The following is a 16,493-nucleotide window of genomic DNA, read 5'->3' on the forward strand; positions in this document are numbered from 1 at the left end:
TTGTGTGTGTATGTAAACTCATTCTATACGTACTTCTAGTTATTAGTCCTTTTTCTGGGTGTAATTAGCATCTTCCTTCATAGGCCCTTGTAGATAATTTGGGTATTTATAATAGTCCAAATGACTTAGTCACTCAAAGTTGTTCTTAAAACAGTATTGCTGCTGCTGTATACAACATTCTCTTGGTTCTGCTAATTTCACTCTTCATTATTGTATCAGTAAGGCAATAGTAACAATGTAGATGATAATTGTCAAAATGCCTATGTAGTTCTCTACCGCAAAGTATAGGAGACTCTCCACAGAGAAGGTAGAAGAAGTAGACCATTTATTCAGACACCAGAGAGCCATATCCCACAAGCCATTTATCCATTCTGTCACAGCAGTAAAACGTTCCACATACAATATAACAACCTGGAGCCTCACCATCCCAAAACTTCTCCAACCCCCTGCTGGGGGTCTTTCCAAAAACAAATTCACAGTACAGCTAAGTCAGCCTGTTCAGCTCTAACAATCACAATTGGCAGCCATTAGTAGCCATAGCACCACAGGGGTCTTCTCTCCTCTCCTCTCCTCCCTTCCCCTCCCTCCCTTCCTCTCTCTCCCTCCCCCTTTCATGTGACATAACTTCATCTTCCTGCCAGGAAGCTCTTCCCACCACATATGACTTAGGCTTCCTGTGATGTAAGCAGGTCACGTGGCCTATTAATGGGTGGGAAAGATCTTCAAATCTAAATTGCTACTACAATTATTTCTTGCAAATCTATCCATGTTTTTCCCAGCTCATCAATTCTTATAGCACAGTAATATTCCATCATTCCTCAATTGACTGGCCTCCCAACAATTTCCCATTCTTTTCTACCAGAAAGAGAGGTGCTATAAATATTTTTGAACATATAGGTTCTTTTCCTTTTCCCTAATCATCTTTGGAAACAAAGGGTATAGGCAGTTTAATAACTCTCCAGATTGCTCTCCAGAATGGTTGGATCAGTTCACAGTTTCACTAACAGTGAATTAGTATCCCAATTTCCTTCAACATTTATTGTTTTCCCTCTCAGTCATTTTAGCCAAACTGATAGGTGCAAAACATGATATCTCAAGGTTGTTTTAATTTGCATTTCTCTAATCAATAATGATTTAGAGCACTTTTTTTATATGACTATAAATTGTTTTCCTTTGACTATCAATTGGGAAATGATGCATATTCTTTTAGATTTTTCAGATTTGAGATATGAGACCTTCATCTGAGAAACTGTGTATAAAACATTTTCCCTAATTTTCTGCTTGCTGTCTGATCTTTGCTACATTTATTTGTACAAACCCTTAATTTAATGTAATCAGAATTAGCTACTTTATATCTCACAGTGCTCTCTGTCTCTTGTTTATTCATAAATTGTTTGCCTATTCATAAGTCGGATAGGTATTATATTCTATCTCAAATTTTCTTGCAACATCTCTCTATCTCAGTCATCTATCCATTTTGGCCTTATCCTGGTAAATGTGCAAGATATTGGTCTATGCCCAATTTCTGCCAGACTGCCTTCCAGCTTATTTACCAAATTATTATTTACCAAATAGTGAATTCTTATCCCCAAACTTAAGTCTTTACACTTTTCAAATACAAGGTTACTATGGTTATTTGCTGCTGTAAATTGTATGTCCACTCTGTTCCACTGATCTACTTTTCTGTTTCTTATTCAGTACCAGATAGTTTTGGTAATTACTGCCTCTGGTACTGCTAAACCTCCTTCCTTTACATTTTTTCATTAGTCACTTTGATTATATTCTTCATCTTTTGTTCTTCCAAATGAATTTTGTTATTTTTTCTAACTCAGTAAACTAATTTTTTGGTAATTAGGATGGCATTGAATATATAAATTAGTTCAGGTAAAATTGTCATTTTTGTTATATTGGCCCTACCTACCCATGGACAATTAACATTTCTCCAATTATTTAAATCTGACTTTATTTGTATAAAAAGTTTTTATAATTTTGTTCATACAGTTCCCAGGTTTGTTTTGGCACATGTACTCCCAAGTATTTTATACTGTCTAGAGTTATTTTAAACAGGGCATCTCTCACTATCTCTTTTTGCAGGATTTTGTTTCTGATATGTAGGAACGCTGTTGATTTATGTGGATTTACTTTATTTCCTGCTGCTTTGCTAAAATTAACAGTTTCAACTAAATTTTTAGTTCAGTGTTTGGGATTTTCCAAGTATACATACTGTCTATAAAAAGAAATAGTTTTGGGAGCAGCTAGATGGCACAGTGAGTAGAGCACCAAGTCACAACCCCAATTGCCCTGGCTTCCCCCCTGCAAACAAAAAACAAAAAAATAGTTTTGTTACTTCGTTTCTTATTCTGATTCCTTCTAGTTCTTTTTCTTCTGTTATTAATTACTATTGCTAGGATTTCCAGTACAATATTGAATAATATTGGTGACAGTGGGCATACTTGTTTTACATTTAATCTTACTGGGAAGGCTTCTAGCTTATCTCCATTTAAAAAAAAATGCTTGCTGATGGTTTTAGCTAAATGCTTTTTATCAATTTAAAGAAAAATCCACTTACACCTATACTTTCAAGTGTTTTTAATAGAAATAAGGGTTGTACTTCATCAAAAGCTTTTTCTGCATCTAATGATATAATCGTAGTTCTTTTTTTTTCTTTTGGAAGGGGGAAGGCAGAGCAATTGGGATTAAATGACTTGCCCAAAGTCACACAGCTAGTAGGTGTGTCAAGTGTCCGAGGTCACATTTGAACTCAGGTCCTCCTGACTCCAGAGCCAGTGCTCTACTCACTGCACCACTAGCTGTGTAGCTATGGGCAAATCATTTAACCTTTGCCTCTGTTTCTTCGTCTGTAAGATGGGAATAACAGCACCTACCTGAAGGTCTTTTTGAGGACTAAATGAAGTAGCACGTAAAGCACTTTGCAAACCTTCAAGTGCTTTACAAATGTGACCTATTATTACTTTAAAACTTTGTAGTAACTCTCATTTCTGTAGCACTGTGAGCTCACCCCTGTGAAATGGGTATTATAAGCATTATTGCTCCTAAAGACTTAGAACCGGAAGGAAACTTTGAAATCTAAAGTCCAGACTTAAAGGCTAAGGAATAAGGTTTTGCTGCTACCTACACTGTCCCCCATGCCTGAAATGTTCTGCTGCCTCATGGTCACCTTTGGCCTTCCCTGGCTTCCTTCACGTCTCAACTAAAATCTCATCTTTTACAGGGAGCCTTCCTCATCCCTATTAATTCTAGTCCCTTCCCTCTGTTAATTATTTCACTCTTTATCCTCTACATAGCTGGTTTGTACATATTTGCTGCTTGTCTCTCCCATTAGATTGTCAGCTCTTTGAGGGCAGGAGGGGTCTTTTTCCCTTCTTCAGATGCCCAGTGCTTAGCACAGTGCCTGGCATATAGTAGGTGCTAAACACATGTTATTTAATGCCTGACTGATAGTCTTACTTTCTCTCTTGTTTTTCTCTTTTTTTCCCTTTTCCTACTGCCCCAGCCTTCTTCTTCTTTCCCTCTCTTTCTTCTAAGCAGTCCAGCTGGACTGTCTATTAAATCTGCTCAAGCTCAGGCTTTTCTGGCCTGTGCTATTTTAAATACACCGATGAGTTTGGTATTCGTCCCAGCCATAAAGTGGAGGTGGGGTGGGGTGCACTATTTACCCTTCTTTCACAGTTCACCAAGGCAGCTGTTCTCAAAGTGTAGTGGCGGGGTGGCAGGTCCACAAAACCTTTTCAGGGAGTCTACAAGATCAAAACTATTTTCATAATAATAAGATAGTGATAATGATAACACATAAATACTCTGGGGGGAGCGGGTCCTTATTAGTTTTTAAGAGTGTAAAGCGGTCTAGAGCCCAAAATATTTGAGACCTGCTACGAGAAGTACAAATGAAGAAGGACAGCCATTATCGGGTTACAGTAAGGAACAGCATCCCCTGATTTCTTGTCTAGTGATCATAATCATCATTGTTTGTAGTCACTTAATCCTGCATCACTTTTACAAAATGGAAACTAATTTCTTAAAATGGGAAAATGTACGCATCTCATTTACAATAAAACATTCCGCAAGCATTTCAGTAAAGATATCTTTTGAAACTGGAACATACCAACAGAAAAAAAAAAAAAAAAAAGAACATAGAAACTCTGGAGTAGTCTCCCTAACTTGATCAAGACTAGTCCCATTCCCAAATCATCTGGGTGATGTGGCATATAAGCTATACCCACCCCAAAATGGATTAGCCTGGGGCCATAATCCTTATTTGTCCTGGTGAATATCAGGCCACTAGACCCAGATGGCTCAGGAGGAGAAAGTGAGACTCGTGAGCTTGCACAGCCCTCCCTCACTCAAATCAAAGTCAACTGCAAGTCATGTCATCATTTCCGCGCTGTCATGGTCCTCTTCCAAGAAATAGCAACAATCATTAAGTGTCTGCTGTGGGCAGACATTGGAAAGATAAAAAGTTCAGATAAGAACTCCTACCCCTAATAATAGATAGGTGATATTTGCTTAGTGCTTTGAATTATGTTAAGTGTTTTCTACACATTATTCATTTGGTCCTACCTTTGAGGTAGATACTAGGGATGTTATCATCCCTATTACTCAAAATGAAGAACCTGTGTAAGAACAGGAGATTGAGACGGCTTTCTGAGGGGGAAAGTTATTAAACATTTTGTCTGTTCTATCAATGGTAAAGGTACTCAGGCAGACGGTTCTGAAGTCTCTAGATGTCATTAGAATAAAAATGATATAATAGTTACACAGAATAGAATATTCCCAGAATAGAATTCAGACTAATTCTGGAGGTTTCAGACCCAACAGAGATGAATTCTGCCCATTCCTCACTTTTTAAGCCTTTCTCATTTTCAAACCTATTTTGAGTTTTCAAGGTTTGGAAGAAAGGTAATAGTAATCTAATGCAAGGATTCTCCAATATTTGTGGTCAATACGATGAAAGTTCTCGCAGATCACAAACCAACTCTTTGCCTGCACACACATACACACACACAGCAACCCCATAATTAATGGGAAGTGATACTCTGCTTTTGATGATCAATTGAGTACATAGGATAAGACAACCACTAATCCACTCCAGAAATGAGTATATAGGGAATTCTAATTAGTATGTTCATTACACATATATGGATTATTATAAAAATCAGAATTCCCTCCGCAACTGTCATAACTGCTATAACAGCCTCATAAAAGAGGCTGTTTGTGTAGTCCATAGATATGAACTTTGAGAGCCACTTATACAGTAAATTATAAATAAAAATAGGACCATGAGCAATTTTTGGAATTAGGAACAGAGATGGAAGCTAATGCTCCAAATGTTGGATTGCTGTGGCTTTTCAGAGTGGCATTTGATTTTGTTAAAATTCTAACCTTAACTCCTATAAGACTAAACTCTTAGTCTTAGTGGATGTCAGCTAAGACATCTAAATAATATTTACCCCTTAATACAATCCTCTGTCGTCTGTAATGGTCATGTTTAAATGGATTTGCCACGGACATTAAGATGTCATTAAGACAACCATGACAAAAATGGAGACCCATACCCTTTTCACTTCTACCTCTAGAAAGATATTTTTTAAAATAATAGCAACAACTGTTTTCTGGGTGGTTTAAAGGTGTACTGGCCCGGAAGCAAGTGACTAAACAAGATCCAGAACTTAGCACAGTACCTGGCACATAACAGGCACTATATGCACATACCCACACATAACATATATATGTACACACACGCTATGTATGTATATGTGTGTTGATCTTAAGGATTCTCTCCATTTTGAAACTCCATTTATGGTCACTTTCTGGATGTTGGCACCATGCCTCAGGAGCTATAGTCTCACCCTGGAACTTCCCTCAGCCCTTGAGACTTCCTTACCTAGGAACATTCATCTTTCTCTGTGGCCTTCTCACTTCTCACTCATTTTGCTATGCTAGCCCCCTTCTCCCACTGGTGAGTTCTTCCTGGTGCCTCTGTGTTTTGGAGTGAGGCTGGCTGGCTTCATTCTTTTCCTGGCTCTGCCTCTGACTTTCTCACGCCATACTTCCTGACACAAGGCTCCTCCACTTACTTTTCAGTTCCTTTTGGGTGTCTTTCCTTCTACTAGAATATACGCTTCTTAAGGGCAAGAACTGTTTTTCTTTTTGGTTGTTTTTGTGTCCCCAGTACTTGGCACATAATAAACACTTAATAAATCTTTATTATCTTATTATTGTCTTTAAAAGATCTATGAAGTCTTCCATTTTGCCCAGCTCCATGATGGGTACTATTTATATGGAGGAAGACATGGCTGGCTTCTGACTGGTTAAGGGAATGCCAAGCTAGCTGTGCCTGCCATAAAAGATTGATTTCAATGAGTTCCAGACACTCTTGGAGAGATGTGAAGAAAACACCTCTTGGGAGGCAGCAAAAGGAAAAAGATTTTGAACGGTGGACTATAGCTCTCCAAGCCATAGACAGATATGGGAACTGGACCCATCAAGTTCTTGACCTCGAGGGCCTATATTGAGAATGCTAAGAGAGGACCTTCTCTGAGTGAGACTGTTCTCTCTCTCCCTATTTGAGCTAAAATCTTATCTTATTCCCAGATGAAAAACTCATTTACTCTTTCATATTTCCTTGCATATTCCAATCTGTAGAATTGCTATTTCTATTTCCTATTTTGCTTGGATAAATGGATTTATTCACTATTTGCTGTCTGTGATGGTCTTTTGTGGAACTAAGTGTAACCTAAGGGCTACCCTACCCTTTAAAAGAATTCAGGTCAGTGGCTTTCCTTGTGAACCCAGAATCATTCTCCTAAACCAGAAGTAATTGAGGAGTGGCAGTTAGATATAATTTTTGCCAGATACCCCCCTTCAAGACTGTAGGAGAGTGCCTAAACTCAGCAGTCCCACACCTTGCCTCCCCCAACCTATTCCCCTAGGTTCTGTGCTGGCTAGGCACAGCCCTGTCTTACTCGTAGATGGGTGGAACAGATCTCACATCTAGCACATGCCACCTGTGAACTGGCTCCACATACTAAGATAATACAAACATACATACACACAGTATACCATCAAATCTAGCCTTCAAAAAGGCAACATAAGGGACCCTAAAAGGTAGTCTGGCATACTGGATAGAGAGCAATCCCTGGAGCCAGAAGACATGCCTCTGATACAGAATGTTTGTGTGACAGTCATTCACTTCATTTCTCAGTGTCCAGAAGAGCTAAGACTATAACTTGCAGAGAAGGTACTGGTCTGCATTGCTTGAGGGAATTCCTCACCAGGAGCTTCCTATATTCATAAAATCACAGGTTTCCATTTTTTTAATTACAAAAAATATATAAAATAATATTTAAGTTCTTCACAGTCCTTCATATTCCACAACTAAGTTATATGCCAGTAATTTCACTTTTTTTTTTACAACACCATTCATGTGTACTTTAAATCCAAGCTAAGCAATTAGAGTTTTTGGCATTCTCTACATTCTATACTATCTGCCGCAGAGTCCTATAGTCTCTGGCCCATGGAAACCTAAAAAGACAGAACTCAGAAGAAGTTGCCAAGGACATAGCTATCACCATGTTACAACATAATTATCACCAATCCATTAGCATTCTTTATCCTCAAGACTTCAGGAAGTTCACAGCATGGTGTAGCACATAGTATTCCCCAGGAATACACAGCACATGGACGTATGTAGGGAAAGTCATCCAAAAATTCCCTACAGGGGATCACTCATCTGCCTCCTCTATGTAGCTCTGTGGGGCCAACCTCAGATTTTTTTATAGCAACTTCAAGAAATCTGAGTATAGGGAAACTGTTGGTCCCCTTATTGGGGCTATTGGCATTGATTTTGGCTTTTCTATCCCCGCAATTGGACTGCCACGATTTCTTCATTATGGCAACAACATTCATTGGTTCTGTGAAAATTAAACATTAAAACAGTGTTAAAGGAAAAAGTTCTATTATAACAATGTTACAAGTAGAACGGGGTAGGGGTGGAGCCAAGATGGCAGATGGAGGCAGCCACCCAGGTGAACTCTCTCAACATTCCCCTCCAAACAACTTTAAAATAAGGCCTCAAATCAAATTCGGGAGTGGTAGAGCCAACAAAAGGTCAGGGTGAGACATTCTTCTGGCCTAAGAAAACTTAGGAGGCCTGAAACCAGAATGGAGGCCTGTCCCAAGCCCACACACATGGCAACAGCAACCACAGCAGCTTCAGGACCTCTCAGCTCAAGGATAGGAAGAGGGTCAGACAACTGGACAGAAAGAGATTATAAGGGACCCATTGCTGACACTGTGTGTATCTGGCGCTAACTGGCAATTCTATTGCCTATAAGCAGTTTTGGGTCATGTTTTCAGGGCAGAGAGGAGAGCTTATAGTCTGTGACAAGGGAGCAGGAGACCTGCTCACACTCCAAGGGCCAGCAGGAGCAGCACTAATGCTTGCTGCAGGGAAGCAGAGGCTTCCTGAGTAAAGACTGGAGCACAGACCAAGAGAGTGGTGGCCATATCTCTCCCCAGATCACAACACCTTGGAAGCATCAAAAACTTGCAGACCCCCCAGAACTAGCTCTGAAAATAGCAGCACAAAAAACCTGAACACCTGGAACAGTGCCTCCCCATCCCCAGGTGAACAGAGTCAAAGTCAACAAATAGGCTGGAAAAATGAGCAAACAACAAGAGCTACAACCAAAACCTCAAAAAAAATGCTAATTAGACACAAACCCACAAAGAATTCCTGGAAGAGTTCAAGAAAGAGATAAAAGTGTTAGAGAAAAAACTTGGAAAAGAAATGAGATGCAAGAAAATTATGAAGAGAATTAACAGCTTGGTAAGAAGCAGCTAGGTGGGACAATAAATAGAGCGCTTGATTTGAAATTAAATCTGACCTTAGACATTTACTTGCTGTGTGACCCCGAGCAAGTCACTTAACCCTATTTGCCTCATTTTTCCTTACCTGTAAGATGAACTGGAGAAGGAAATGGCAAACCACTCCTATATCCTTGCCAAGAAAACCCCAAATGGGGTCACAAAGAGTCAGACATGACTGAAAGAACTGAACAAAAAAGAAACACAAAAAATACTGACGAAAATAACACCTTAAAAACAGAATTAGCCTAATGGTAAAAGAGGCACCAAAAATCACCAAAAAAAAAAAAAGGAACTCTTTAAAAAGCAGAATTGGCCAAATGGAAAAAGAGGTACAAAAGAAATTACAAAAGTACAAAAGAAAATGAAGAAAATAATTTATTTAAAATGAGAATTGGAGGGACAGCTAGGTAGCACAGTGAATAGAACATCAGCCCTAGATTCAGGAGGATCTGAGTTCAAATCCAGCTTCAGATACTCGACAATTAGTAGCTGTGTGACCTTGGGAAAGTCACTTAACCCTGACTGCCTTATCTTCTATCTCCAAAAAAAAAAAGAGAATCAGACAACTGGAAGCTAATGACTCCAGAAGACATCAAGAAACAATAAAACAACATCAAAAAAATGAAAAATATAGAAGAGAATATGAAATACCTCTTTGGAAAAACAACTGACCTAGAAAAGAGATCAAGGAGAGATAATTTAGGAATTATTGGACTAACTGAAAGTCATGATCAAAGAAAAAGCCTAGACATAATCTTTCAACAAATCAATGAAAACTGCCTCAATATCTACTTCAAGCAGCCAGAAAGAAACAATTCAAATGTTATGGAGTACAGTCAGAATCACACAATATTTAGAAGCTTCCACATGAAAGCAATGATGGGCTTGGAATTTCATATTCCAGAAGGCAAAGCAGCTAGTATTACAATCTAGAATAACCTTCCCAGTAAAACTGAGTGTGATCCTTCAGGGTAAAAATGGAAATTTAATGGAATAAAGAATTTTCAAGCATTCCTGATGAAAAGACTAGAGCTGAATAAGAAGTTTAACATTCAAACACAAGACTCAAAGGAATCATTAAAAGGTAAATATGAAAGAGTAAAGACAAGGGACTCAGTAAAGTTAAACTGTTTATATTCCTATAGGGGAGGATGATACATGTAATCCCTAAGAATTTTATCATTATTAGCGCAGTTAAAAAGAGTTTACATAGAGGGCAGGAGTTGGAATGATCTCCAAAAAAATTAACAGGGGAGAAAAAGGGGTATACTGGTAGAAGGGAGAGGTAGAATGGGGAAAATTTTCTCATGTAAAAGAGGTGCCCAAGGAAGAGTTTTTACAATGGAGGGGGAAATAGTGGGAGGGTAACAGGCAATGCTTGAACCTCACTCTCAATGGAATTGGTTCAAAGAAGGAATAATAAATACATGCAGTTGTGTATAGAAATGTAACTTACCCTATAGGGAAATAGGAAGGGAAGGGGATTAGAGAAAAGAGGAGATGATAAAAGGGAGATTAAGGGAGGCAGTGGTTAGAAGCAAAATAGACTTTTGAGGAGGGACAGGATGGAGAGGGGGGGTGATAGGGAGAGGAAGAAACAGAAGGTAATGGGATAGAGGAAAATACACAGTAATCATAACTGTGAGTGTTACTGGAATGAGCTCACCCATGACCATGATTAGAAACCAGAATCCAACAATATGTTGTTTACCCTTGGAACAGAAAGACACAGCATTGAAATAAAGATCTAGAGTAGAATATAAAACTCTTCAGCAGAAGTAAAAAAAGTCACGGGTAGTAGTCATGAACTCAAATAAAGCAAAACTAAAATAGACCTAATTAAAAGAGAGAATCCAGGATACTATGTTTTGCTAAAAGGTACCATAGACAATGAAGTAATATCAAAAAATTTTATAGCAAATCTCTCTGACATTGCTCAAATATATAGAGAATAGAATCAAATTTGTAAAAATAAGAACCGTTCCCCAATTCATAATAGTCAAAGGAGGGGCCATCTCCAGTCCTGATCTATATTTTGCCACTGGAGAAGAGAAAGTGAGGCTGGTGATTTTGCACAGCCCTCGTTGACTCAAATCCAATTCACTTGCAAGTCATGGAAGACCTTCCTGAGGTCATGGGCAACACAGCCCTTCCTTCCTTCCTTCCTTCCTTCCTTCCTTCCTTCCTTCCTTCCTTCCTTCCTTCCTTCCTTCCTTCCTTCCTTCCTTCCTTCCTTCCTTCCTTCCTTCTTTCCTTCCTTCCTTCCTTCCTTCCTCCCTTTCCCTGCCCTTCCTTCCTTTCCCTTCCCTTCGTCCCCTTCTTTCTCTCCCTCTGTCCACATAGGATATCATACCCTTGGACCTGGGGGTGCTCCGCCCAAAGAAATGTAAATTTTGATGGCTGTGTGAGAGATGGGTAAAAGGGAAAGTTAGGTTTCTACAGAAGAGTTAATTAAGTTCCACAGAATAGTTAATGAAGTGTAAGCTTTGTAAGACATGAGGGAGTGGTTTTGTTTCCACAGTGGGAGAGTGTTCCTCTTCCTCCACCTTCCCCCCAGCTTTGGCTGAGTGTAGGTCAGGTGACTGGTTGGAGCTGCTTCCGATCAGAGCTCTGATTGGGCAGAGACCAGGTCTCAGGTCAATCAGGTGAAAGGTCAGAGGCTTGGAGGGCATGATGTAAGCAGTCAAGGTGTTGTATCTGGCCAATGAAGAGCCTGGCGGGAGATTCAAAGGGAGGGTCTATAAAAGTATTGGTGTCCATCGGAGTCCTTTGTACTTTCTCCTGTCCTCTGTTCAGGGGATGTACCCATCTATTCGGGAGGAATAAATGTAATCTATAATTAAACCGTTCCTGGCTTCCCAACGAGTATTGTTTATTCCTAGACAATGTAAGTATGTCTCAAACAGCTTGAACAAAGAAGGAGTAAAAATTAACCGAGATGAGGGTCCCCAGCCAATGGGAATAAAGTTTGCGGTTTTGCAGAAAGGGCAGATTCGGGATGTTAGGAAAACTGGTCTAAACTGGGCAGATAACAGTCAAGGTTGAAGAGAAAACTGGGTCAAATGGCTACCACGCATGCTTAATTGGCTAATTGAATATTATCTCACACACCCATAGGAGCTTTCCGCCATTTTTGAACATGGGACCATATGACAAGGGGAGGCAACATGCTTACACATGTCGAGGAGAAAACATGCCAGGGGCGTACTAGGAAGAGTGTGACTCGGGAAGGAGCCGACCAATCAGTCCCTAGGGGCGGGAATCAATCGGGCGGGAATGCGCGAAATTAACTTTATAAAACTAAGCACATTTTGGTGAAGGGCACGTCCCCTTCCTAAAAAGAAGAGTGAAGTTTGCTCCTGGCCAGGAATGTTTCCAACTCCTCTGGATTCTCCTAAAATAAACTGTTCTTGAATATCTGAACATCTCAGTGTCAAGCATATTTCTAACATCTGAAACCTAGCAAAATAATCTTGGGGTTTACCAGCTAAATTTTTTTTCTTCAAAGCTATTCCTTAAATTCAATTCACTCTGGCTCTCATTGATTGGCCAATAATAAATCCTAGCCCAAGCCCCACTTAGTGGCCATTGTTTGGACGCTAATGGCTTAGAGTGAATGTAAATAGTAATTGTTTCTGTTTTGGCCAAAAACCTCTGAGGGTCTTCTGCTCCCAGATTGACTTTTTTTTTTGATTAGGTAAAAGGGGCCATTCCTCAGCTCATCTCCGAGCCTTTGTCACTGGGCATTGCTATCTTAGTCAAACTGTGACATGTTAGAAGCTATACCTTAAAAAAGTCTTTCACTGCGGGCCATCTCCAGTTATCCTGATCTATATGTTGCCACTGGACCCAATTGGCTCTGGAGGAGAAAGTGAGGCTGGTAACTTTGCACAGCCCTCCCTCACTCAAATCCAATTCACTTGCAAGTCACGGCATCACCTTCCTGATGTCATGGTCCTCTTCCAGAATGAAGGACAAACAATGGCAATGGTCAAGGAATATGAATGGGCATCTTTCAGAAAAAAATCAAATCTATCTGTAGTCATATAAAAAATGCTCTAAATCACTATTGACTAGAGAAATGCAAATTAAAACAATTCTGAGGTATCACCTCCCACCTATCAGAAATGACAAATGGTGGAGGGGACAAGGGAAAATAGGTACATTAATGAATTGTTGGTGGAATGAAGAACTGGTCCAACGATTCTGGAGAACAATCTGAAACTATGCTCAAAGGACTATAAAACTGTACTTACCCTTTCACCCTGCAATACCAATATTTGGTCTGTACCCCAAAGAGATAAAAGGAAAAGGACCTATATGCACAAAAATATTTATAGCAGCTCTTTGTGGTGGCAACGCATTGAAAATCAAGGGGATGATAATTAATTGGGGCAGGGCTGAACAAGTGGTGGCATATGATCCTACTATAAGAAATGACAAGGGAGATGGTTTCAGAAAAACCAAAGGAAGACCTATATGAACTGATGCAAAGTGAAGTGAGAAGAACCAGGAGATCATTGTGCACAGCAACAGCAATGTTGAAATGATGATCAATTTTAAAAGACTTGGCTTCTCTGATTAATATAGTGATCCAAGACAATTCCAAAGGACTCATGATGAAAAAATTCTATTCACTTCCAGAGAGAGAAGTGTTGAACTCTGAGTGCAAGTTGAAGTATAATTTTCTCACTTTTTTCTTTCTTTTTTCAATATGGCTCATATAAAAATATGTTTTGCATGATTTCACATGTATAATTGATATATTGCTTGCCTTCTCAATGAGTGAGGGAAGAGGTAGGAGGGAAAGAAAGAATTTGGAACTCAAAAATTAAAAAGACAAGAATGTTAAAAATAAATAATAATTTTTTAAAAAAGAAAAAAGTAGAACAGGGTTTAAAAATATGTTAATTTTTAAATTGTGAAATAACATTGGTCAGGACAACATTATGTAGAGTATCCCCAGATCTCCAGGCCAGATTATTACAGTAACTGAATAATCATTTCTAGTGTCATTACCTTTCTTGCTTATCTCTTTGACTACCTAATTACTCTCCTTAGAAAAACCATAATAATTTTCATTGCCCTAAAATGATAATGCTATTTATCCTCATCTTTAAGACTCACCATTTAAATCCTGTGGAGAACAACAGCAAGAACAAAAATGAGGGAATAAATCACTTTAACAAGATAAGGGTATTTAAAAGGAATCTATAAAAATCAACAGCTCTCTTTAGAAACTAGGAAAAATTCATAGAGAAATACCATTTATAATAATAACAAAATATAAAAAATATGTGGTCATCAGTGTTCTTTGATACACCTAAGATCTATATAAAGATGCCTATAAAACAAATTGGCAGGAAAAAACCCTAAATAATTGGATACGTTATTCACACAACTATGGCTAAATAATTTATTCATATAACTATGTCAAAAATTTTAGCAAAAATAATCAGCAGTACTCAAGTTTATAGATTTAATGATATGCTATTCAAGTCACCAAATGGACTACTTTATAGTATTACATTAGCTATTAATGAAATCTACATAGAAAATAAGGCAAGATAAAACAAGGAAAATTATGAAAAAAAAATGAGATAAGGATAGTTCCATCGACCCATCTCATATTATACTATAAAGAAGGAATTTCCAAAATACCTGATACTGGGAGGAAAACATAAAAATTATAATGGAATTATTGCATCCAATAATTTGCAAATGATTGAATAAATTGTGGCATATCAATATAACAAAATACTATGCTGTAACAATGACAAATGTAAAGAACACGAAGAAATATGGAAAGACTTTATTAGAAAAAAAATCATACCTGGTTGAAGAAAACAGAAGTAGAATAACATTTTCGATGACTTTAATTATGTCAAAATGTCAGCCAAAAAAGCTTAGCAACTAAATCATCGTAAATGTGTTAAAATTGATAATTTTTTTTTCCTTTTTAACAAATGGAAAGTAGATTAAAATGAATGATTTTTAAAACTTGTTTGTTTCCGTGATGATGGTGGACTAAACTAAGACCTGGGCAAGTACTTCATTATAATATGAAAGTGACCTGGGTGCTCAAGGTCTATGATAGTGAAACATAATCTCTGGCAGGTCTTACCAACTGGAAAGTCATGGCATACGGACCCAGTGGAACATCCATCCTCTATTACCAAAGCACCAGGTGACATAAGTTTAGGGAAGTTCATTAGCCCTTTGGAAATAGACTAGTGCCTTTTTCTGCCACAACCTGGGAGCTCATCAGTTAAACCAACTTTTATAAATTGCCTGCTGTGTGCAAGTCAAATGTTTACATAGTATTTCAAGATTTATAATTAAAGTTCTGGACAAAGCATTATCTCATTTGGCCTTTGCAACAGCCCTGTGAGTTTGGTACTACAGATATTATCAATTATCAATCCTCTTTAAACAGATGAGGACACTGAGGCTATGAGAGGTTACATGGCATGCCCAGTATCATGAAGATAGTATCAGAGGTGCGACTCAAACCCATTTCTTTCTTGACTTTTCTACTACTCTGCTTCCTAGTTTATGATCTAGTAGGATATAAATGCAAAGAAGCATCATACAAATGGAATCCATGTAAAAGCTCTAGACAAACTCATACCTTATAGTGGCAGATTGGGTCCCCAGAGCATGGTTACTGCTCTCCCCACTTCAGGATGCTAGGGGTAATCTTTAGGGCTATGGTGTATCTTTCTAATGTTATATGACCAACAACCACAACCACACAAGCTCCCTCCATATTTGGATTGCTCCAAATACAATTTTTCTACATCAATTGACAGTTACTATCTCCTCAGTATTAATTAGCCAACTAATGTCAATAAGAATTTACAAAGGGATATTTATTAAGAAAATATAGCAATACCTGAAGTGCAAAATCATCCCAAATCTAAGTGCACTCTCTTCTTCCCCCTCAGTGCCTGGGGAGAGTGGGCTCCTACTCGAAGTGGTTGTTGTAAACATCCCACTGAGTTCCCTTCTAGGTATACCATAGCCCCTAGATGAATTGTTTTATGGCCATGGTATCTCAGCTGCAGGGTTCACTCATTGCTGGGCTGCTGGGTGACTTGAATCACTCCTCAGGACCATGCAGGCCTTTCACCTTCAGCCCCAAGCAAACTCTTCTATGGATTCCAGTTCCTTGAACTCTGGTTGTTCTTTTCCCAGGCAAAGGAAGAAGGGAGGGAGCTGCCTAGAGGCCAGCCCTGTGCTCTGAGGAGCTATCAGCTGCACTTAAAATTAGCTGACATCAGCAAGGAAAGCTAAGGACCCCAAGACAGGTTTTCTTAAGGGCAAAAAGGAGAGAATTTTTTAATAGAGATGGGGTAAAACCACTTCTGTTGTCAATGACAACAGCAAAGAACTAGGGCATCTTGAAAACGCTTACGTTTTCTCTTCTGATAAGAATGCTGTTCTCTTCCATGTCTTTCCATCAATCCTCCATACAGGATCCAGCCAGAAAAATGGAGTCCTTCCTCTGCTTCTTTTAAGGTCTCAAAGATGAAAAATACTTTTTAAAAACCCTGTAATGTCTAGTTCTAATAGTACGTTAAATTGTACTCAGGTAAGGCATG

The sequence above is a fragment of the Trichosurus vulpecula genome, chromosome 5, assembly GCF_011100635.1.
Source record: "Trichosurus vulpecula isolate mTriVul1 chromosome 5, mTriVul1.pri, whole genome shotgun sequence".
Lineage (NCBI taxonomy): Eukaryota > Metazoa > Chordata > Mammalia > Diprotodontia > Phalangeridae > Trichosurus > Trichosurus vulpecula.